Source organism: Nerophis lumbriciformis, linkage group LG05 (genome assembly GCF_033978685.3).
Source record: "Nerophis lumbriciformis linkage group LG05, RoL_Nlum_v2.1, whole genome shotgun sequence".
In the NCBI taxonomy this organism is placed as follows: Eukaryota; Metazoa; Chordata; class Actinopteri; order Syngnathiformes; family Syngnathidae; genus Nerophis; species Nerophis lumbriciformis.
In genome coordinates, this window is record NC_084552.2 from 37,977,516 (window position 1) to 38,003,960 (window position 26,445).

Consider the following 26,445-nt stretch of genomic DNA (forward strand, 5'->3'; position numbering starts at 1 on the left):
GTGGACCAGAATAGAGCCCTGGGATATGGGTTACCTCTTTCCCCGGTGGGGACGTGAGTGTGTTGTTTAAGTCATTAATTGATTAGCTGCGGATGCACTCAGTCAGTTTGGCCGCAAACACTCAGACGTAGAGGTCTTAAAGGCGGCCAGGGTGCATGCATAACTACAAATGCTACATGGGCTAATAACTAAGCAAGGCAACACAAACTCAATATTGACATTTCTCCAAATACTCTCTCTAAAGTCATGCATAAACACCCGTGTTTTCCAGCAAAGCCTTTGATTAGGTCGATGGGATAAGTAACTGTGCTGTTGAAGTAAAAGGCAGGGAAAGCCACGAGCAAACATTTACTCTCTGTATTTTGTGAGCAGAAATAATCACAAAATCTTCAAATTAGAGTGCTGCTCCAATCTGAATTATCAAGTTATTTGTTTCTGTGTCACGTCCTAAAAAAACAGAACATTTTCTTGTCTTTGCAGACATTAAAATAATTACAGCTAAAACAGTGTGGTGGCATCAAAGCAGTTGAGCACAGACATACCGGTACACAAAAACCCTATTTTTGCTGATGTAAGCAAAAATCATGCAAATTGATTTACAGCCTTCTTTTAGACAGCTTGCGTGCCTCAATTATTCAGTAGGCGACATGTCTTGGCTTCAATTATTCAGCCTGCTTGGAGAAGTCAGCATGGCCGCATGATGCCATTAATTCATCGTCATCAACACCGTCAATATGACCATTATTACTCCGCCATATGTACCACAGTAATTCTTCAGTGACTACAAGTTAAGGTACCACCAGTGGACACTCATCACTACATCACCCTATTGGGTGCCTTTAAGATACCCTTGTTAACTTTAATTGTTGTCCCCCCCACTCCCCAATCGAAAAGTAAAATGAAGTCAGCGACACAAATCATCATCATCAAGATGTGATTGTCATCACCTGTTACATCCTCCTCAGCACCAGACACCATTATATATTATATCATCAATATACATACATTAACACTAATAGATGTATGACATTGTCATGTCCACAAACAGCAGCAGTAATATGACCCCTTGAACCATCATCATCATTAGTAAAAAAAAAAATCACTACATGCATGCAAACTAGAAGGAACGTCATTCATGCAACAATACCTGCTTACTACTATTTTAAGCATCATTCAGGTTAAGTCGGAAAAGTGTGCGCGTGTGTGTGTGTGGTGCGCCTCTTGCATCTGTCTCGCCCTCCCTCCCCCTCTTGGAGCACCACTCAGCCTTTGGCCCTGGAGCCCCCTCCCCAAAGGATCACCATGCTTGCATGAGGTGGACGTCCAGCAGTACCCTCCCCTCCATCCCCTCTGAACCCATCACCTTCACACTCCATCCTTGCGGATCAGCGCATTTACGCACACATGCATCCAATTTATGCAGATCACTTTTTTTCTGGCATACAAAGTAAACAGTCGGTCGGGCGCAAAGCTCACCGTATTTGCAAAGCTAGCCCAGCTCGGTTGGTTCATTCAGTCAGTGGATCATCCTCCCCGCATGTGCTCATCCCTCCCTTCCGCGGCCCATTGAGCAGCTCAATGCGCTGCGCCTCCTCTCCTCCTCCTAAAAGAGAAGACGAGGAGGCGGCCAATGAGCATGCGCACTCCTACAGCCACTCTCTCACTGCCTCGCTATGTTTCCTCCTCCCTCTCACTGTTTTAATGACAAAACATGTCATTAAGAAATATATATATATATATATATATATATATATATATATATATATATATATATATATATATATATATATGTCTTAATAAGGTTATCCAAAAAAATAGTGCTCGATACCGTAGTAGAGCGCAATATATGTATGTGTGGGAAAAAAATCACAAGACTATTTCATCTCTACAGGCCTGTTTCATGAGGGGGGGTTCCCTCAATCATCAGGAGATTTTAATGGGAGCATTCACATAGTATGTGAATGCTCCCATTAAAATCTCCTGATGATTGAGGGAACCCCCCCTCATGAAACAGGCCTGTAGAGATGAAATAGTCTTGTGATTTTTTTCCCACACATACATATATATATATATATATATATATATATATGTATATATATATATATATATATATATATATATATATATTTGTATTGTATTTGTATATATAATGTATTGAAAACCATAGAACAGGAAATGGAACGACATGGAAAATTAATCAATTCAATTGTAAAATTGGCGCTCTTATTTGTTTTGATTTTATTTGGTGCTTTACCACACAATATCCTTATTTTAACTCTTCTAATCGCTGCACAAAAAAAGAGTGAACATATATCAAAACATGCACCCTGTACTATTATTTTCTGACCAATACACCCCACGGTGCCATTGTTTTACATTGCCCAAAAATGTTTAACCCCCATTAGTTGGACTGACTTGAAATTTCTCACACAGTTCAATGCACTAAAAAAACACTCTAGCTGTTACTTTGTGGTGTTTTGCCTAATCACCACAAAATGTTGTACACACCTTGGGCCTGATTAACTAAAACACAAGCAAACTTGATAGCACTTGATTGTGTCTCTTAAATGAGCAAAATAGATCCATTTAGCGTGTCTGTCTTTGTGTATATACAAAATATATGCTGATTACCAGAACGCCTACAATACTGGGAGGAGGAGATGCAAATATAGTAATTTAGCACTCGCAATGTTATTTACCAGGACTAAAACTGTTCTCTGGTCTTCTATATTTTGTGCGTGTGCAAACTGGCACAGTCCCACAATAATGTATTGGAAAGAAGAGGCAACAATTGAGACTTTGGAGGGAGAGAATATGCCGTCTGTTTGTGTGTCAACGTATTTGGGCTGTCAAAAATAAAAATATTAGACATATCGTCTATTCAGCTACAATTTTATAGCCGCTGGATATAAATAGGAGTTTATAAAACAAATTCAATTGATTTGTTTTTCTGGTGTTCATTTTTTCATGTTGGAAAAAACTGTATATTATTACTATATCGTTTATATGGAAAACTATGTATAGCAATTATCATCTTCTTGCATCTGGATCATTCCAGACAAACCATCACAAAACCAGAGCGCACCTTTAGCTTTCTAAAAGTAGGTTCTGTTGACTAGATCACGCTTCAATATCGCCTTGAAAAGGTGGTACATATTATATTTGTGTGCTGCATGTTAACAACATAACAAAATGTCACAGGTTGGACCATATGATGCCATACATGTGGAGGGAAATGAGTGCCCCCGTGGTGACAGCCAATAATACAAGCAGGATCCTCAATTTATTAATTAATTATCAAGAAGTCTGCACCACTTTTGCACTTGTTATCAATTGCACACAGTCTTAGTAGATCACACGCAACACACCCTCTTCATCACATCTTATTTTAACATGTCCCCATCCAGCATGGCCTAGACTTAGCAAATTTGTTTGTCTAATGATTATAAATATTTGAAGCTATCTGTATTACATGTACACTTTCTAGTTTTCTCCAAAACATTTGGACCACAACCCATAGAGGGTGTCACACATGTTATTTACAGTCACGTGACAAAATTTGGACAACCAAATTGTATGAAAATGAGGAACATAAAAATGTTACTTAAAATAATGAATGTTTTATTCTGGCAACACTTGATGTAAAATGTAAAAAAAAAAAAAATGGTGCGTCGCCTCCAACAAGTTGTGGTGTAAAAAGATTAATGAGGGACCAAGTGGAGATGAAAGAGAAGCATGGGGGCAGAGAAGAAGATGAAGAAAATAAATTGTAGGAGTGGGGGAGGTATTAGGGATGTTAGGAGGAGTCAAGGAGAGGAAGGAGCAGAAAATGGAGTGCCAATAATGTGCAAGAGGAGAGCACTTGTTTGACATCCGTCTTGTGTCTTGCAGGCACGCACACACACACAATCGACACCTATACTCACACACACACTCACACACACTCACTCACTCACTCACTCACTCACTCACTCACTCACTCACTCACTCACACACATCTTTCTATTGTAGCTGCTGTGGAGGGGAAGAAGTATACATGGATGGAAAGAGAAGATACAACAGTATGTGCATTAAAATGCAAGTGACTAGCACGCCATTTTTTCTCTTTTCTCTTACGCACAGCGATGCTGTAGTTTCTGGTGTTTTGTCATTCATCAAAAGAGCTTGATATTATTGAGCATATTTACATGGAAAACAAGAGCACTCGTTGATATAAAAAAAACTGTACCCTGTACACAAACTAGACAGGAAACATTCAGTAGTTTCCTCATGCCCGAATATCAAAACTCACCAGTTTTTAAAGTAACAAAAGGGCACAAATATTCTTTCATTTTTGTCATGTTTAGATTATGATTTTTTGAGTAAATCTTGGGACGTCCATTCCTACCATAAACACATCTATTTAGACTCAATTAGACGTGAAATCCACCCAGATTGACTCTGCTTTCTCAAAGGCTTGCAAAAACAAAGGTGTGCTAATAAATGGATTCTGCTCGCCGTCTCCATTAAAGGTCAGTGAATATTTTTAGGCGATAATGATACCGTACCACCCGCTGTCTTCTTCTGCTGCGACGTCCTCCTTGCAGCCGCGTAACATCAAAGGATCCCTTCCCCCCTCCCGTCTCATCATCCTCGCTGGTAACAATTGCTTGGAAGCGATAATGCTCTATGCGGAGTTTCCCTGTAATTGAAAGATGAGTATTTGTGCTCATTAGTGGAGAAATTTACAGCATGTATTCCATGGTGTTCTGCTTGATGGCGGCCATGTTTTTAAATCAGTCTACCACCACTACGAACAACTATGATAAACATACTGTACTAGAACATACTAGAAACTGAATATCAGGCACGTGTGTGCGTACAACTGTATTTTGCAGAGCGTTTGATTGGATTATGGTCTACACAGTAGCTGTCCGTCATTTGTGGTCTCCTGATTATTTGCGAGCGTCGTTTGTAGCGTGCTACCAACTTGTATGTACTGTAAAGCCAGGCTGATTACATAATCAGTCAACTAAATAATGGAGAACGATGTCAGCCAACGAGGCTTCCATGAGGCTTGGAGGTGGTTTCCGGGAAGAGGGGGAGTTGAAATGTACTTCCATGCTTTCCTTCAGCCTTACAACCGGAGTGGGAATGCTGCCACATTCCCAAGATGATTGCCTCTCATCCAATTGAGGCCATTCGGCTGCTAACAGCCACACAATTGAATCAAAGCATCTGTCGTCGTGGCGATCTGGCCGTCAGCCACACACCCCACCCAAATCATTGATGATTGACCGACTCAGGCATGCCCCATTCAAAATGATGTGCTGCATCCATCCATCCATCCTGTGAGCTCATTGATCGCCGCTGAAATGAAGCTGCCGATACATCACAAGGGGAGAAACCAATCAGATACACACACACTTAGAATTATGGATGTTGTCAGGTAATAGCGAAGTAGCGGTTTCGTCTTACATGCTGCCATTGTCAGCACAAATGGAACAACACACATGCATGATGTGTGTATGTGTGTGGGTGTCTGTCTGTCTGTCTGTCTGTCTGTCTCATACATACATTCACACAGGTCCAACATAACCGCGGGTGTTACAAGGAACATGGCGCCAAAGTGCAATTCATTATTTCTGTCTGCTGGCTTTCTTCTCGCCTGGAGCACTACTGACCTTTCACTATGATTCATATCACACACACACGCACACACAGTAGACAAAGACACCTGTAAGCGAGACATCCCGTGCATGCGTACGTCGCGTCGCCATGTCCCGATTATGATGGCCCATAAAAATAAGCCTCTGCTGCTGACGCTGCAAAAGGTGCGTTGAGGTGTTGATGGGGATATAAAATGTTTAGTTAAATAATGGAATGAGCCGTAAGAAACACATTGAAACGTTCTGCAGAGTCTTGCAATTTCAGGTTTTCTTGATTGACTACTGTATTTACAGCGTTCTTCACATATTTCATTCTCTATGTGTGTGTGTTATGCTGACTTGCTAATGCACTCATCAAATGTCAACATCATGATGGTTTTGGAACATAATCCTTTACGGCAGTGGTCTTTAACGTTTTCCAGGCTAAGGACCCGCTACTTATTTATCTTGTTTAAATGGTATTTTAAATTAAACTGGTCCTAAAGGAATTTAGTTATCCTGTGGTTACTGAGATGACGGGTACGTTTATTTCTTTTCGACTTGTGTTTTTGTTGTGTTACAAAACCACCCATTTTCCGAGTCCAAACACTTACATATGAACTAGCGGCTCACTGAGAATGGGCTCTCGGCCAATCACAGGAACCTGGAAGAGCCTTGTGATTGGCAGAGGAGCAATAGGGGTGAATCCTCCTCATTAGAGGGACAAGTGAATAAACCCGTGCCCTGCTAGAAAGACCACCTGTGTGTCGCTGAATGTGCGCATTGCTGACTGAAAGATATCTTCTACCTCCATTAATCTGTTCACCACTTTGAGTTGGATGTTCAGGTGTATTTGTTCAGATTTAAAAAATAGTTTGTTCCAGTGTCAAACTACAGCATCAATATCTTGATTATTACAGGCACTGCCCTAAGTAACATTTTTAACGTGCTTAACTGCTATACAAGTGTAAAAATGAATACAAACCCACAAGACGCCAACTTTGATTACAACTGACAATGCCCTTGTTGGGGCTGCCTCGTCTTTTGTAATGAAAAGAGCAAAAATAAAAAGCAAATCCTTTAATGCTCACTGGGCTGAGATCTAGCATGACATCACATGCAAGGTTTGTGCGACTCGTGAAGTAAATCACACACAAACCGCTTTACAAACAAACATTTTGGACTATTAGGCTTGTGGTCCTAACAAACAGTTGAATGTGTGTTCGTGTATATAAACAACTCCTGCAAGAGAGGAAGAAACAGGCTTACTGGAAGGAAGAAGTCTCAATAATGAGACCACTAAACTGCTTGGTAATTACTGCCCGTTTAATAGTAGAAGATCCTTTCACATGTTCAACTTTATCCCTGATGATGCTTGCGGCGTTTGAGTGGCTTGGACCAGGCGTGCAGCCAGTGTTGGTCTGCGTTTATCCACTTTCAGAGCGTTTTTACCAGTGGTGATTGCTTTAAGACTGCAAGGGAAGCACAGCTTCCCCTAAAATGTTCAAAATAGAATTGGTTAAATATGCACTTTTGTGTTTACATTTCATCAACTGAATATGCGCTCAACTTTTGTTCAACATCACCTACTTTGTTCTCATTCATTGTGGTAGCATCACAGTGCATTAAACCGAGTTGAAGATGAGTGTCCAATGACTTTAATGGGTGAGCATAGACTGGGTTGTTCCACTGGAGCCAAACTAGACCGTCATTGAATAAATGCTCAGCATTTTCCTGCCCATTGGACGCCAAGCGTCTCTGGAAGTGTATGGAAAGTGGGCTTGGCCTCAGCTGGCCTTGAAGTTGGGTTTCCGCATGATGATTGGATGATCTGTCTGATGCTGAATCCCTTTTTGATTGACAGTAAGATGAACGACTCAGCGAATAAAACTACTACTGGAACACTTTTCAAGTTTCATTCTGTTGCTCCGAGTTGATCTGGAGACTTTTTCAATCCTCTAAATGACTTTCATTATTCAATATGAATAGTGACAAATCGAGCTTTTTCGGGTGTTAATGGAGACTCAATAATCCTGTTTGAAAATTCGGAAACAGTCTGCAGTAACTGTCCCCAATGAGCAGCGAGAGCTCTACCGTCTCAAAGCACAGAGGCGGTCACACTCCTCAGGTAAGGAGGGTATAATTAACGTATAAATAAAATGAGCTTCCCCTCATTGAAAGACCACTAACCGCCATTGATTTTTAGGATGTACCATAATTTCACTTCACTTTTCCTTTTCTTCGACACGCTGCCTTTAGAAATGGCATCCCCACATTGGGGATACATAATGAAGGTTAAAGTAAAAAAACAAACATTTAAAAAATAACAAAAGTGACGTTCTCCTACCTCAGTGTGACGTATTATTCCGCCTATGTATTATATGTTCCTACTTAAACAGGGTTAACAATTTATAGGAGTGGGTCGTGAAAGAGAACATTGTGAAATGAAATGTCGTGAAACGGAACGCCGTAACAAGGAACATTGCAAAACGAGGACTGCCGGTAGATACTTTATATTTATGGCTGATGTTGTCTTTTAATGATAACATATGTTTTATGATGGTCCTATTTTAGTGCAATAATTGGGTTTAGTTTTATTGTGTGTGTGCTTCAGATGCTACACATATTCTTGTGCATTCTTCTACAATGACAAACAAGGCATTCTATTCAATAAAACTACTCTGATTGCATCGGGTTTTCTGGATTATAGTCATCCAGGTTGTGATTTAATTTTTTTTTTTAAATGCGGGCATTTTCCTAAATTTTCCATGCATGTATGCTACTGGCAGCATACGGACATATGCAAGAGAGAGACGGATAAATCAGCATTGTTTGCCATTCTCTCAATCCTTTAGTAGGGAAGACCTATTCTTGACTGTTTGCTTCCTGACGTGTTTCTATTCGACTGAAGCAGCTTGTTTCTATCAAACAACATCAATTAAACAGGAGCCGTGACGGCGTCACAATCTGCATGAACTAGTTCAGTCAGCAACCCAGATACACAAGGGGGCAGGATAGAAGAACGGAAAAATAGATGGATGGGGGGGCAAGATACAAACAGAGAGAGAAGGATGGGGAAAGGAATTACGAAACGGAGGGCAGAGTGATGCGAGAGTAACGAGGATGCTCAGAGATGGAGTGAGGATTGGGAAACAAATCAACTTAATGCATATAGCGTGTCTTCTGGCTGTCGGCTTTGTGTTTTTGGGTCCTCCCTGCTGTCAAAACACCTCAAATGTAATCTTTGAGGATGGATGACATGTTCCACTTATGAAAGATGGAAACAAACTAGTCCAGTGCTTGGAGAAACAAACAGTGTACGCTCGCTCATATTAGCTGTGGTCAAAGCATTAGAAAAAGTTGTGAACTACAATTACAAACATAACTGTATTGTTTTCTTCTTAATTCTGTGGCCTGTGTGGTGACTGTAAAGATTTCTATATGAGCCAACGGTAACAGCTCGGAGGCTGCGGCATGTTAATTAAGCCAAGTGTGGCCGTGCCGCTGCAGGCGAGGCTGCATAGCAATCACATATACAGTAAAGCCATTAAGGCAGTAAAAGACAAATTAACTGCAGGCAATTAGCCCTGCATTGTGACATGCCAACTTATCTGGAGCAGATTAGAGCTATAATAAACATCCACGGTTCAGCTGAATGGACCAACGTTCCATTCAGATACTCCTGTATATATCTAAAGATTCATGTGTTTGCCAATGAGAAGCTCCATAGTTTAAGAGGTTTTCCTTGGCTCTTGCTGTGTACTTCCATAAATTTGAGTGGAAATCAGCTTTTTGTGTCATTCTGCCAAATAACTAAAGAACGTCTATGAAATCATAAGAAAACCTCATTATGTAATTCTTAAAACCAGCCTAGCACTAATATAGCAGCTCACACACACACACACACACACACACACACACACACACACACACACACACACACACACACACACACACACACAATGATGATGATGATGATGATGACGATGATGATGGTGGTATCAGTGGGCTACGCTGCTTTGATTGTGGTTTTCCAGACTGACAGGACGGAGCGCTGGCACATTGTAGCGCAACTGAAGTGTGCATTCCATCATTTCCTCTCTTTGTGTTGCTTCTTAGTATGCCCAGTTTGACCTTTGGACATAGCCCGTTATCGCCTTTTTCATAAACTAAGCGACCACTTCATTAGGTACTACAATACGGCACAACACAGAGTCTAACAGCAGCGATGTGAGCATCCTCTGAGAAAGAAAGAGGAAAATTAAGAAAAATAAAAAGGAACATTTCTATCAGCACAAAGTGCCTGACAGAACATTTTGAAAATAATGGCTAAGTTTCTTGCAGTTGGGTGCATTTCAACAATATTTTTAGATGTGTTTTCATCTACTAACCTCTTTTGGCTGTCTTTTAAATACATGGTCCATGTAATGTACCATAGAATATTTAGGTGCATGAGTAGATAATTTGTTAACCTTATTATCAATATTCAATAACATGTTATCAACATTCTATAACATGCATGAAAATAACTCAGAAAACGTTTTGCATTTACGATCCATAATGACAACTATATACCTTCTTGCTGGCTATGAATAAATACTTATGAAATATTTAGAACAGGGGTCACCAAACTTTTTGACTCGGGGACCACATTGGGTTAAAAAATTTGGCCACACATTATATATACATATATATACATATACACACACATTATATATATATATATATATATATATATATATGTATATATATATATATATATACACATATATATATACATACCAGTGACGTGCGGTGAGGTTCATGGCTGGTGAGGCACTGACTTCATCACAGTCAGATTTACAAACATATGAACCCTAATCCTAAAGAGTATCTTATTCACCATTTGATTGGCAGCAGTTAACGGGTTATGTTTAAAAGCTCATACCAGCATTCTTCCCTGCTTGGCACTCAGCATCAAGGGTTGGAATTGGGGGTTAAATCACCAAAAATTATTCCCGGGCGCGGCGCCGCTGCTGCCCACTGCTCCCCTCACCTCCCAGGGGGTGATCAAGGGGATGGGTCAAATGCAGAGGACAAATTTCACCACACCTAGTGTGTGTGTGACAATCATTGGTACTTTAACTTAACTTTAACTTTACACATACAAACTGTAGCACACAAAAAATCACATTTAATTACAAAAAACGTTATTATGGTCTTACCTTTACTTATAAGTGCGGGAACAGTGGTGTTGGTGTTGGAGGAGTTGTGAATGAATGAAATATGAAATCCGTGCTGCAGTCTGCAGGTGTACCTAATGTTGTGTCCCTGCAGTCGTTCACGCTCCTCTGGCGCGAGCATTGTTGTTTTTGCACTTTTTGGCTTCTTGTTAAGTGCCTTTTTTTGGGTGGATTTGGTCTTGCACGTGGAGGGTTTGGGTGTGGGCTTTGGTTGGTGTGGCGCTCCCGTCGGGGGGTGCATTAACCAGCACCAGGAGGCGGGATTACGCGAGCCTCAGCCAGTGCGTCTTCGCAGCAGTTTTATGATTGCTCAGCACAATAAATACTTTACACACATACAGTTGTTGACAAAATACACTGTACATTATATACCTCAGCTAACTAAACTATGGAAATGTATAATATAGTTCATATAGCAATACGTTCTCACTGCACAGCAGGCCAGCAGTTAGCCGAGTCCGCAATCCATGTTGAGGCACAACTGAGTGACGTGCCTCAACTGGCTGCTGATCACCGCACCGTCTCTTCTCAGTATTTGAACGGCAAATGTGAAAATTCAGCGATTTTGAATAAAAATAATCTAAAACTGGTGAAGTTAAATGGAAAATAACTTTATAGTATAATCACTGAATACATATAACAATTTAATAGATTTTTTTTCTTTTTACATTTTTTTTCTTTCTATGATGGCAAGTATATATATGTATATATATATATATATATATATATATATATATATATATATATATATATATATACATATATACGTGTATATATATATATATATATATATATATATATATATATATATATATACACACATATATATATATATATATACACACATATATATATATATATATATATATATATATATATATATATATATATTCCTTGCGCACTAATTGACTGAAAGAGCACGCACCTGCTGCGGCACGAGCGCGATGATGTATGTTATCCATTTTTAGACAATATGATTTGCCTGAGCGGCAAGGAGACAACGAGAGTAACAAGCGGTCAAAAACTGACTAGAAAGGACAGATTTTTTTTAAATAATTAAAAAAAATGTTAACTTGGGACTTCCCGCGGGCCGGATTTTGGTTGCTGGCGGGTAGTTTGGGGACCCCTGCTTTAGAACTTCAACAGGTTCGGAACTAACCGTGTTAGGATTGTAATTTTCCAAATATGATTAACAGCAAAGTGGACAGCAGTCAATGTTGTGGCTCGGAGGGAGAAAAGAGGCTACAACAAGTAAGCTAGCTAGATGGTCTTAACTTAACTTTTTTATTCTATTTATTTTGTAACACAGACAGAAGCTTGCTAGTTAGCTAACCATCTATCTAGCTTACTTGTTGTCGCCTGTGTTTGCTATCAGAGCCACAACATTGCTTGTCCAGCATCTCAGTGCGGTGTTTAGGCAAGAGGGACAGCGAGTACCTGCGGCTGAGGAGAGCGTCTAACAAATCTTGTTTGGATCGTATTTTTATTGATGTTTCATTAAACACAGGGGAAGTGATATTTTGACGCAAAAATTAATGTTAAAAATGCGGATTTTTGCGGAAATTTCATATGCCTGTAACAGGTACTGGGGTCCACAAACAATGAGCTACAGACCTGTACCGAGCTGCAAAAAACATTCAGAGGGAGCAGAAAAATCAATCACAAAGCTTTTGTTTAAGGACCTTCCAATCAGGGTTTTTTTGCTGCCGATTCCGATCTTCCATGGGTGTGATCACACGTTTTAACCGTATATTTTTCAATTCATTTCGGTGAATGCTATTGACAGTTTAACAAAATCAATACAATATTCAAACTATATTTTCTTTTATTATATATAATTGTTTGAGCAAAACAAAGTTAATAGTGCACAATAACTAAACAACAGCAAAAAATACTATTATTCATTTAAATCCTTTGGTGTTTGCCCTCAAGGTCCTTGTGTGTCCAAGGAATTATTCTCCAGTTTGTAAACAACAAACAAACAAAACAAAAACAATATTTTGATCAAACAAAAACAAATTTAACCTTCTCACTCTAGTATTGATCCTTTCCTGACACTACCCTTTGTATCGACACCACCAATTTATGGATCGACCTGGCCTCTTCTTACGTGTCGTGTATAGTTGTTGTTACACTATCCTTGGTCTAGACCAGTGGTCTCAAACTGTTTTTGTGTATTTGTGATCTGCATAAGTGTCGAAAATGTGAACTCAAACAATGGAGGCATGGCGGAGATACTTAACAACTTTGCCTTCTTCCAAACTTGCTCCAAACAAGCTGTACGGAATTTGAGACTTTGGTGAAATATTATGTTTTAGTTACGTCAGCGGATATCTCCATATTTGGTAGCGGTTTACCTGAAGAGCTTTGCACGAGTCTGCTATTTCTATTCAGCTGTAATCCAAAGTTGGAGTCATTCAGTTTCTTTTTTTTTTCTATTCTCTTGATGTGGGGCCGACTTGCTCGTACATGCACATGTGTGCTAAAATCCTCTGTTGTTGCCATTTCTAGTAAAAAGTAGCTTACAGTTCCTACTTATATCTGTCAGTAAACTCAATATGGAAGCGCTAAAAACTGCAACATGGCTGACAGGGTGGAGACACAGTTGAAGGGGGCTTGGCCTGGAGGCATGTAAATAAGGGCGCCAACAAAACAGTGCATTTTGAAAACACCGCCAGACAGCGGCTTGAAGATGGTCCGGAAAACATAATCCATGCAAAATTTTGACCAAAGCACCACCGTTACATGTTATGTAGAACACAAGGAAGTGATTTAAATGTAGAAAAAAATCATAGTATGACCCCTTTAAGCTTTCTCACTGAGGCGGCTAAAAAAAACTTCCAAGGTCAATAAGGATAAAGTGGACTAAAAATCCAACTGACATTATGACCGCGCGCAGTTAAATTAGGATTTTGTTGCTTCCAAGCCGACCTGCACCAAATCCCTAGTGTCTGTTGAGCATGAGGAAAAGTTTGCTGTTCTGTCATTTTGTGGTTTAACTTCAAATGAAGTATCCAGTATTTCCACAATGGCATTGAGGACATGATTGCTCTTCCCGTATGACTTGTGTCAGACTGCATTTTCAGCACTGACCACCATAAAAGTAAAGGGGAAAACAGCGAACTGCTATTATCATCTTTTCTTGGGAAAACAAGCTCATTTAGTATGTTTTGTACAGTGTTTTGAATCAAAAGAGGATAATTTTGTCAACTTTTGCTACGTACCAAGGGCCTGATTTACTAAGATCCAAAAACCACGCGCGAGACAGCGTGTGCAAAAAAATAAAAGCATGGACTTTGAGTGGGCGTGTTGCCTGTGATCTACTAAATGGTAAATGGGTTGTACTTGTATAGCGCTTTTCTACCTTTTTTAAGGAACTCAAAGCGCTTTGACACTATTTCCGCATTCACCCATTCACACACACACACATTCACACACTGATGGCGGGAGCTGCCATGCACGGCGCTAACCAGGCCCATCAGGAGCAAGGGTGAAGTGTCTTGCTCAAGGACACAACAGACGTGACTAGGATGGTAGAAGGTACTAGCACTGCATGTGCAATTGAAAATTGGTGCAGGCTGCCTTATTTAATGAGAATTTACAGCACATTTATGTTATCATACCTCTGTGCGATGTGTTGAACCAGCAGCACACATCTATAATCTGTAACACATTTTTTGAATCGCAATCTAGACAACAGAAACATGTGCACACTGACACTTAATTGAGTGCGCGAGACTATGGATCGCATCACCAGCGCACTTGTGGGTCTGGAATGACTCAAAGGCAAGAAAATGCTCACAATAAAAGACGTCTTATATATATTAAAGGATAAATATTATAGAAATATATTTCCTAAATTAAAATAAGAATGACATTTAAAAAAAATGCTAGCAGACAAAACGCATTAGTTGAATCCATTTTAATCAGCCCCTTAAATTATCCAACAGTTATAATTATAAAAGGAATTTGCTGAATAATTTATATGTCCAATATTTTTTTTTCTGACCGTCTAAAATGTTGACGGAGGGTTCTCGTCTGTCCATCGTCTGTCTGTGCAGCGCCAGCACTGATCCAGCAGCCGTGTGTGGAACTGTCAGTTTGCTTGTCTTTCTGAGACGTGCTAAATAAAACGCTGAATAGTGTTCGCAAAACACTGATGAGTGTAGATAAATCACATTGCGTGTGCTAAATAATTAGATTTGCATCTTCTTCTTCCAGTATCGTGGGCATTTGGATGATCAGCATATATTTTGCATATTAATGAAGAAAGAGACGCAAAATGGATGGCAAGCCTTATTATGCTCACATTAACAGACGCAATCCACTTTGAAGGCAAACTTTTGATATATGGCTTCTGTTTGGGATCATATTAGATTTCATTAGAACGATTTATATTCCTAAGTTTTAATTATATTGATTTGTGCTCTGCAAGTTACTTTCCAGAAGATAGGTGTCGATCCAAAATCATTTTAGCAGGCAGTATATCCATTGTATCGATACTAAAAAAAAGAAAACATTGCATTTAAGAATGGCGAACTTTATATGAAGTTTTGCACTTTTAACGACACGGACGTTAAACGTTAAATCTGTCTGCACGTCTGTGGCGTCATCAAAACAAAAATGGCGGATATTTACAGAGCAGGTCGACAAGACAATAAATCACATAATCAATCACAATCTTAAATTATAACACAAAATTGTTCAGCTACAGCACGATTGCAAAAGCCACAACAAATACAAATGACACAATACAATAATATAAAGCCACAACTCAACTTTAAGCCACAAAGGATGCGACGAACAAAATGAAAGTGACAGCGGAGCAAGTTATGGAGTAAGAAGGTTAAAAACAGTGTAGTGAACATAGTATATTAGTATTATTGAAAAAAATTAAAAAAGTTATTTTTCCAAATTCATTCATTAGACCCTTGGCCATTTGGTCCGTGTGTCGCCAATACTTGTCTGCTGTCTTTTCCGTTAGGTCTTTATGTTGTTTTGGGTTGTTAAAAATTAAAGTAGTAGCGGGTCAAACCACTGCTCATTTAACCTGAAAAACTTGGTTGCCCTTAATTTCTCAGGTAAATTTACTGTTAATTCAACCTGAAGAGATGTTGGTTGCACTTAATTTTTTATATTAATAATGTGTTATTTCTATGTTGAAAAACAAAAGTAAAAGTAGCACATACATCTATTGTTAAAATGTTGGTTAATGTACGTTTATTGAAAATGTCTTCAATGTTGAAAATGAGAGCAGAACATGTTTTTTTCTTCTTAATTCAACCTAAAGTGTAAGTTGCACTTTATTCAAATACGATGTGAATGCATTGGCCATTAATTGTTGGTTACTTCCTTGTTTGTATCCAAAATTCATTTATACCTAATTCCTTCAAACAAATAACAGGAATGTGTGAAACTTCACATGCAGTGTACAGTATCTACTTTACAGTCACACTGAATTATTATTATTCATTTTTTTTGCTAAAAAGTTACAGAATTGATTTCAACTCAATGAATCTCATTTTCGACCGCTTGTCCCGTTTGGGGTTGCGGAGGGTGCTGGAGCCTATTTCAGCTGCATTCGGACGGAAGGCAAGGTACACCCTGGACAAGTCACCACCTCATCGCAGGGCCAACACAGATAGACAGACAACATTCACACTCACATTCACACACTAGGGCCAATTTAGTGTTGCCAATCAACCTATCCCCAGGTGCATGTCTTTGGAAGTGGGAGGAAGCCGGAGTACCCGGAGGGAACCCACGCAGTCACGGGGAGAACATGCAAACTCCACACAGAAAGATCCCGAGCCCGGGATTGAACTCAGGGCCTCGTATCGTTTTAAATAAACTAATCGTATCGTATTGGCAACCTCAAGATCTGAATCGAATCGAATCGTTTAATCGAATCGTTACACCCCAGATGTCATGTACAAGGAGCAAGCTGATGCGACACACACGGGCGGGGCAGATTGAATTAGAACCCTGCCATATGTCAGCCTTGTGATCACAGCGTTTGTACAGCAAGGGAGCGGCCGCCCGTAATGAGCATGTACTGATGAAAGGGTTCAAGCTCTCTAAGAGAGTCTGTTTTTACTCCTCACTCTCCCGTTTAACTTTTTACTGTGCTGCTGCTCGCGTACCATTGATGGGCAGCATTGGGGAGTTGAGGCGGTAGAGGTGAGCTTTCTTTTCACGCCATCTCGCGTTCCTTGACTTCGAATCGTTTTGAAGCGAGAAATATCTTGAAAGGTGAGGCTGTCCTTTGCTTAAAAAAAAAAGAGAATTCTTCAGGAGGAAACACTGCTGCTGCTGCCAACACACACACGCACACACATTCGCAGAGTGGTGGTTTGGAAACTGTGTGGGAGCGCATACGCCTCTGCTTCCCAAAATAACCCGCCAGATGAGGAGAAGGGAGGCAAGGCAGGGCGAGGCTGGTACATGGGGGTATATAAATGGATACTAATTGTATGGCTCCGTCAGATTAAAATGCAGCAGACTTAACAAAAACACATGCTGTGCACTAGTGTGCTTGCGCATGTGTGAAACTGATCCTGGCAGCTGCAAGTGAGAGTGCAACTCATCACATTCTTATTGCAACGTCTCTTTAAAGCGAGCATATTCCGCCCGTGCACGCTCACACTGCATTAAAAAGCCTCACACAAATCCAACCAAAAACGACGAATTCCATGTATTATTCCTCTAATCCTTTCCAAAATAGAGCTCTTGCTCCAAACGGCGGTTCATGGGAAAGCAGAGTGTTTGGACTTGGCATGTTTTCCTCAGCTTACGAACCTCAAAACGAGTTCTATATTTGGATGCATAAAATAATTAAGGATTATTGTCGAAGACGAATTTGCTCCTGCTCCCCTGACACCATGAGAAATGCGCGTCCAGCCTAGAAGGAGCAAAAGGTCAACAGGGGTGGAGAGGAACTGGAGGATGAGAGGATATAAATTGTGTATAATTACACGGGTGACTCGGCAGAACTTAAATAGCCAAATGTAGGAGACGAATAGGAAGGGTTTGTTGTAAATGTGTGGACAAATCAATAAAAATAGGAATGAGACTTTTATTTCAAGAAGACATACCACTGATGTCAGTACTGTCAGTTCACCTTCAATGGACAGTTCAGTTCTGCTACCTGCTGGTCAAACAGAGTATGGCAACACAAGTTTTGTCAATTATTTCCTATTTTGCAGAGAAGTAAAAAAATAACTATATAATATATACATATATATACAAGTGTATATATATACATATATACTGCATGCGTACATATATAGCTATATATATTATATATACAGTATATATAATAGATTACATATATAATATATAAATTATATATATATATATAATGCAATGTAATATGCATTAGAAGTTTTAACAACAATCTTTTAACAGTTTAACATCTGTATGTCTGTAAAACACGAAAAACTTTTAGATCGGTGGATTAACATTATGGAACGGCTTGAGTAAGGAAATAGAACAATGTACAAATATGAGCAAGTTAAAGGTTTTACAGGGAAAATGTCAGAAGAACCACTTCCTCTGAATTAATTCATTTAATATTATTTAGAAAGTATGTATTTATTATACACTCTGCATTTATTCAGTCACAATTTTTCTGTCACTGTTTCTCCCATACATTTATTTGTGATAGCGCACCAGGAATAAATTCGGCACCAAGTGTTCGCCCTCGTTCATAAACATATAATGCAGCCGGTCTGCCAGAGAATAAGAAGAAAAAGCATGAGGGATCTTTAGTGCTGTCAACTTAACGACTTTGTTGCTATATTTAAGAGCCTCAGATATTCTTCATCAAAAAACGCGACTAGTGAAAAATCTAATCTAGAGACTTTCGTAGACTATGAAAGGAAAGCATATATTGCTCTTTTCAATGAGTATCCGGTGCTGCCCTGGCTCCCACCCCCATCTAAAAGCACTGTAACTTCTCCCTGAAAGTTGTTCGTTTGAAAAGGGGGTGGTCGATCAACAATGACTACGTTTACACTGCAGACCAAAGTGGACCAAATCTTATTTTTTCCAGCTGACTATTTAGATTACAAGTGAAATGTGATCTTTATCAGACTATCGTATGAGCGCACAGAGGCCCCAATGTGGCCTCGACGTCACTTGCATGTGCAGTTTGATATAGTGAACACAAAAAGGAAGTTGACCGGAACAACAAGTGACCTGTAACTACAACAGTTACAGGGCGGTACAGCTCGGTTGGTGGAGTGGCCGTGCCAGCAATTTGAGGGTTGCAGGTTCGATCCCTGCTTCCACCATCCTAGTCACTGCCGTTGTGTCCTTGGGCAAGACACTTTACCCACCTGCTCCCAGTGCCACCCACACTGGTTTAAATGTAACTTAGATATTGGGTTTCACTATGTAAAGCGCTTTGAGTCACAAGAGAAAAAGCGCTATATAAATATAATTCACTTCCCTTCACAACAGAAGAAGAGTGACGTACACTGACCCGTTTGCCTCCTCGATAGAGAACCAATAAAATGTCTGACTTTCCATGTCTCTTGACATAAAAAAAATAAAAAGGAACTTTTGACCGCGACAAACTTCGACACCATTCTTCTTTGTCTTTGTTTTGTTACTGTTGTTGCGGATTACTCATAGACAAGGGAACGGAAAACAGACACTGCGCATGTGCAATCTACCCATATGTCTGAATATTGAACGAAAAATTGAGAAGAGTTTTCAACTTATTGTTTTAATTCCCATTTTTGATTTTCAAACACATCAAGGAAATCGGATAGTGGATAATGGATCATGGATAACGATCGGTTTTCCATTTTTTGGTTGTAATTGTCAAATCAAAAACAGAGAAAATAGATTTTTATGGTACATTTTTTTTCTATTACAAACAAAAACAAACACAGGAGAAGGATAAAGAGAACTGCAAAAATTCACGAATGATGTAGCTCGACTAAAGATGATGTAAAAGTCGCAAATAAGTCGCATTGCCGTTTAGACTGCAATCACATTTCAAAAGATCAGATTCTAAACGGATTTGAACTATCTCCCGCTGTGGCCCAAATCTCATGCGAAAAGATCGAATTGAATGCACTTCGGAGTGTTTCGAAAATATCTGTGTGACTTGAGAGTAAAAAAAAATCTGATTTGGTGTCCATTGTCTTTATTGCAAACAAAAACAAAAAACAGTAAACTCGGCCTAAAACAACAAAAGCAAAGTCAACTGTCCTCTCCTCCTAGTCAGGGCTTAACCTAACAAGTTCAGGGCCTCACAGACAGTTGGAAATCACAGAATTCCTCCACTACACCACACACACAAGTGCCAGGTCACTACAGTACAAGCAAGTGACTCGCAGGTTAATGCAGCAATGTAGAGAGACATCCTGGATGAAAACTAACACTTCCCATTCAACCTGATGGTGTGTGAGAGGTGCTGCAAAGAGGAAAACGGGGAAGAGAGGAATGGGCGAAACTGCCCAAAGTTAGGTGTGCCAAACTTGTGGAATTATATTCAAAATTACTTGAGGCTTTAATTGCTGCCAAAGGTGCATCAACAAAGTATTGCGCAAAGGTTGTAAATACTTGTTTACATGGGATTTTTTTGTTTCTTATTTTTAATATATTTGCAAAATTAAAAAAAAAACATTTTACATTATCGTCTGTTGAATTTTGAGAACAACAATTAATTTATTCAAATTTGGAATAAGGCGGTAACATAAGAAAATGTGGAACAAGAGAAGCTCTGTGAATACTTTCCAGATGTACTGTATGTCACTGATAACACAAAGTTAAATTGCTACTGTTTTGGCCAACATTGTGCTTCTAGCATCTTTATTGCAAAAAGTGAAAGTGATTCCCTGCATCCTTTAAAGCAGTGGTCCCCAACCACCGGGCCGCGGCCCGGTATCGGTCCGTGGATCGATTGGTACCGGGCCGCACAAGAATAAAAAAATAAATTAAAAAAAATCATTTTTACTTATTTATTTTTTTTATTAAATCAACATAAAAAACACAAGATACACTTACAATTAGTGCACCAACCCAAAAAACCTCCCTCCCCCATTTACACTCATTCACACTAATTCGCACAAAAGGGTTGTTTCTTTCTGTTATTAATATTTCTGGTTCCTACATTATATATCAATATAGATCAATACAGTCTTCAGGGATACAGTCCGTAAGCACACGATTGTATTTTGTTATGACAAAAAGAATACAATTAAACAGAAATACCCCTGAATCCCCAAGTCAAAATCCACAGCACACTCGCTCACATGTGACTTCTGTACATACAGATAATAAAGGTGCGATATAAAGCACTCCTCACGTTATTTATTTTGTAAATGTTGATTCAAAATTACAGGAGAAGGTTTGAGCTAAGGCGGCGTGTGCACCTTCTGAATGAGTCGTAGAGACATAGGAACTAACGTATTACAAGCAAACCAATTACAACCTCTATGGTCTGCGAGGATTGATATTGTTGAAGGTTGGTTGGTTGAAGTTTTTTCGAACATGTGTGCAGTTACATCATGATACATTAAATATTTTACATATTTTTATTTTTATTTACAAAATGTACGAAAAGGAGTAGGAAGAAGCAAATCTTATCGAATCCTACAACTTTTCCACTTCATAGCAATAACAAACATGACCCAAAGAGGGACAAGCAATAGAAAATGGATGTTTTACTTCCTGTTCTCAATTTGTACACAGTCCACATCAACACATTCTAAATACAACAGTTCTCTGCATAAATAGTTTAGTCAGTTATGATTCACTTAATGAGTTGAATAATACTGTATATCATTATTAATAAGTTCAATACGTCTGTCATAATTCTTCCTCCTTGTATTTGTAAACACATTTGTAAACAGTTTCCTAAAGTGGATCATATTATGCATTGTTTGACTTTCTTGTTTAAACAATTCCACATTTTTAAATCCACATACTGATATGCTAAAGTAAATGGTAAATGGGTTATACTTGTATAGCGCTTTTCTACCTTTTTTAAGGAACTCAAAGCGCTTTGACACTATTTCCACATTCACCCATTCACACACACACACACATTCACACACTGATGGCGGGAGCTGTAAGGGTTGTATTTGCATACACATGTTTTAAATTAGGTTTTTCTCTAAGTTTATAGTTCTCTTTTATTGGGAAGAATGTTTGCACATTCTGTTTGCAAATGCACCAAATCTTTTAATTTCAATATTTTGGATTTAATAAATAAATGATTTGTGTATGTTCTCTATATCCAACATTCTGAATTATTTCAACTGATCTATTTTGTAACACAATAAGTGAATGTATTGCACTTTTGTAGTAAATCTCTACACATTAACTCAGACATGGTAAGACTAGCGAACAGTAGAGAACATGAAGTGAGGTGCATGCCATGCTACACAAGATAGTTTGGAGGGGGAGGAGGTTTAGCATATGCTGGTGCCTCCACACATGAGTATAATCCAAGTTTCAGAGACTGAACTTGAACCTAAAACCGATGAAATGCAACAAATGCATACCTAGAGAGGAGCTAAGCAAGACAACCACAGGGATAAAAAGAATTGTTCTCTCTTTTGTATTATTTACATTTTTATATCTATCTTTTCATCACTTTATTCATAAAATACAGTATGCCTTCCACATGTTCTATGCAAAGTGTGATTGACTTACAGTAGGTGTTTATTTATGCATAATTTAGGTATAAGTTCCGACTTACACTAAAACTGGACTTCAGCGCTATTCAGCACCAAAAACATTCTGTAAGTAAATGCAATTGAGCCATTCAAGAATACTGTACTATACTTACACAAATGAATAAGTTAACTGTACGACTATTGCATCATATTATATTATATACAATACTGTATATGAAATATACATTTGATACAGGTGTACGGTGTACCCAGGGCCCTAAAAATATATATATATATTTTTATTTTTTTTATTTTTTTTGGCTTGCGCTGTGGAAGGCTGCTGCATCTCCAGTAGCTCTGTAGTTCTAGATCTTTTAAACTTATCTTTTATCTTTATATTTTATCTTTAATTATTATTATTATTTATTAGATCTTATAAACTTATATTTTATCTTTTATCTTTTTTATGTTTTCCTTGAAGACATAGTGAATCCCTGTACATATCCAATGTATATTTTTGGCAGTTTTAAAAGAACAGGAGCCAGCTTTCTTTCTTATTCGAGAGAGGAGCTGCTCACTCTGAAAACAATGGGGCGTACTGGTGTTCGACACTCCATTCCAGCAGAGCTGAGGAAGAATCCTCGGGGCTGCTAAGCGGGGGCTAAGCTAAAGACTAAGTGAGAGGAAAATCGACGGCGCTACAAACCATCCATTCCTTCCGTCATCATGGGGAATGTGAACACGCTGCCGAACAAGATCGACGAGTTTCATGGACTAAAAAGCCAGCGTGCGTATCGAGAGAGCAGCCTGTTTATCTTCACGGAAACGTGGCTAAACCACCTGGTACCGGATGCTAACGTGGACCTGCAGGGATTCACCGCAGTGAGAGCTGACAGAGACACTAAAGCATGTGGGAAAAGCAAAGGTGGGGGGCTCATCATATACGTTAACAACCGCTGGTGTAACCCGGAACACATCTCCGTGAAGAAAGTCTTGTGTTGCCCGGACCTAGAGCTACTAGTTAGCCTCCGGCCATACTATCTGCCAAGGGAGTTCAGTCACGTGATCTCCCTCTGTGTTTACATTCCCCCGAGGGCAGATGCAGCCAATGCATGTGAGATGATACACGCCATCACATCAAGACTACAGACAAAACATCCTGAGGCTTTTTTCATCATTTCTGGGGACTTCAATCATGCTACTTTGGACTCAACGTTAGCTGCTTTTTACCAGGCTGTGGATTGTCCCACGAGAAACAACAGGACAATTGACCTACTGTATGCTAATGTCAGGGATGCATACAAGGTCACACCCCTGCTCCCACTAGGGAAGTCTGACCACAATCTTGTTCATTTGCAGCCAAAATACACCCCCTGGTCCAAAGACAGCCTGTTAACACTTGCTCTGTGAGGAGGTGGTCCCCTTAAATGGAAGATACCCTCAGGGACTGCTACAACACCACAGACTGGGACGTGCTGCTTCCACAGGGTGAGGACATTGACGGGCTGACTCACTGTCTCACAGATTACCTCAACTTCTGCGTGGACGTGATCTGCCCTGCTAAGACTGTTCGGTGCTACGCTAATAACAAACCCTGGGTAACACAAGAGGTTAAAGCTGTCCTCAACAAGAAGAAAGTTGCCTTCTGGAGTGGAGACAAGGAGGCAATGAGAGCAGCACAGCGGCAGGTGAAATGACGTGTGAGGGAGGCTAAGGACAGCTACAGGAAGAAGCTGGACAGAAGCTGCAGCAGAACAACATGAGGGAGGTCTGGGAAGGTGTGAAAACCATCACAGGCCACAAGACAAAGACCAGAACTGTTGGGGGGACAATAGAGAGGGCCAATGAGATGAATAACTTCTTCAACCGGTTCAACCAGCCCGTGTCCTCTCCACCCCCCACTCCCCATCGCAGCCACCCCCTCTTCTTCACCACTCAACGAACCCCCCCCAGTCATGGCAGCACCCCTCTCCACCACCTCTACGCAGACATTAGTCATCTCTGCGGACCAGGTCAGAGGTCAACTGAGGAAGCTACAGCCTAGGAAAGCAGCAGGCCCAGATAAGGTGTGCCCCCGACTCCTGAAGACCTGTGCTGCAGAACAGGGTGAACCACTCCAGCGGATCTTCAACCTTAGCTTGCAGCTGGGGAGAGTGCCCACCCTCTGGAAGGCGTCGTGCATCGTTCCAGTTCCCAAAAAGAACTGCCCCAGTGAGCTGAACGACTACAGACCAGTGGCGCTCACCTCTCATATAATGAAGACAATGGAGCGGCTCTTTCTTAGCCTCCTCAGACCACAGCTGCAACATGCCCAGGACAGCCTGCAGTTTGCGTACCAGGTAGGCGTTGGTGTGGAGGATGCTATCCTTTACCTGCTGCGCCGAGCCCACTCACACCTGGATAAGGGAAATGGCACTGTGAGGATCCTGTTCCTGGACTTCTCGAGTGCCTTTAATACTATCCAGCCCCGCCTTCTCCAGGACAAGCTGGACAGAATGCGTGTGGACCCCTGCCTGGTTGCCTGGATTTCAAACTACCTCACTGATAGGCCACAGTACGTCAGACTGAAGGACATCACGTCTGACACTGTGATCAGCAGCACCGGAACACCGCAGGGAACGGTGCTGGCCCCTCTTTTCTTCACCCTGTACACCACTGACTTCTGCTACAACTCAGAGCTGTGTCACATCCAGAAGTACGCGGATGACACAGCCATCGTCAGGTGCATCAGGAACGGCAGAGAGGAGGAGTTTCGGAGCCTCGTGAGGGACTTTGCTCTCTGGTGCCACAGGAACCTCTTGCAGCTCAATCCGTCAAAGACCAAGGAGCTGGTCATTGACTTTGGGAGGTCGAGTCCAAGGTCACAACCTATTGTGATCGAGGGAGTCGAGGTACAGACCGTGGACTCATTGAAGTACCTCGGGGTGTGGGTGGACAATAAGCTGGACTGGACTGTTAACACCGACCACTTACTTGTACAGGAAAGGACAGAGCAGGCTGTACTTCCTGAGGAGGCTGCGCTCCTTCAACATCTGTAAAAAACTCTTGTGGATGTACTACCAGTCTGTGGTTGCCAGTGTTCTGTACTACATCGTAGTGTGCTGGGGGGAAGTACATCTAAGAAGGACAGCTCCAGACTGGAGAAACTGATCAGGCGGGCCGGTTCTACGATCGGAATAAAACTGGACTCACTGGTGATGGTGGCAGAGAAGAGGACTGTGGAAAAACTAGCGAGCATCCTGGATGATGCCAGTCACCCTCTGCATACCGTTATCAGTAGCCAGAGGAGCCCGTTCAGTGCTAGACTGCTTCATCCCAAGTGCAGGACTAATAGACCAAAAAACTCCTTTGTCCCACACACCATTAGACTGTACAACTCCTCTCTGGGGGAGGGGGAGGGGGTACTAGGATGACAGGGGATGCAAAACAATAACAGTGCAATACTTTTTCATAACATGGTCACTACTGCCTAGTTTCTCTTGTTATATTCTTATTTTACTGTTATATTTTTATTCTCATTGTTGCTTTTTATTTTTATTCTTATTGTAATATTTTTCTATTTTGTTTCCATTTATACCCCCATTATCTACTTTTTACCTTTTAAATTCGATCTCAATTTTGTACACTGCTGCTGGAATTATAATTTTCCTGAGGGAACTCTCCTGAAGGAATCAATAAAGTACTATCTATCTATCTATCTATCCATCTATCTATCTATCTATCTATCTATCCCATTTCATTTTTTCCACATGTGTTTTATTCATTCAAACCTCCTTTATTTATATACTTTTTTGACAAACTTGAATTTAATTTGCTGAATGTTTGTATCAAAACGGAATCATAGAAAATAAACTGTTTAATAATGTTGTTGTTGTTTTTACTACAACAACTTTGTATCATTAAAACATTAATTTACCAACATTGTAACAATACCTTTAATCAGGATTTCAACTTAGCAGT

At 40.1% G+C, this 26,445-nt stretch overlaps 1 protein-coding gene across 3 annotated transcripts in view; it reads right to left on the reverse strand.

Annotated features, from left to right (window-relative positions):
* The window catches only part of LOC133606442 (sodium/calcium exchanger 1-like), a 132,149-nt gene that overhangs the window by 96,367 nt on the left and 9,337 nt on the right, over positions 1-26,445 (reverse strand). The window contains exon 1 of one of the 3 annotated variants that reach the window (XM_061960405.2): positions 1,477-1,621. The exons of the other annotated variants lie outside the window; for them this stretch is intronic. The gene's annotated coding sequence lies outside the window, so the exon portion shown is untranslated. Of the gene's footprint in view, positions 1-1,476; positions 1,622-26,445 lie in introns of those variants that run through there. 3 annotated transcript variants of the gene reach the window in all.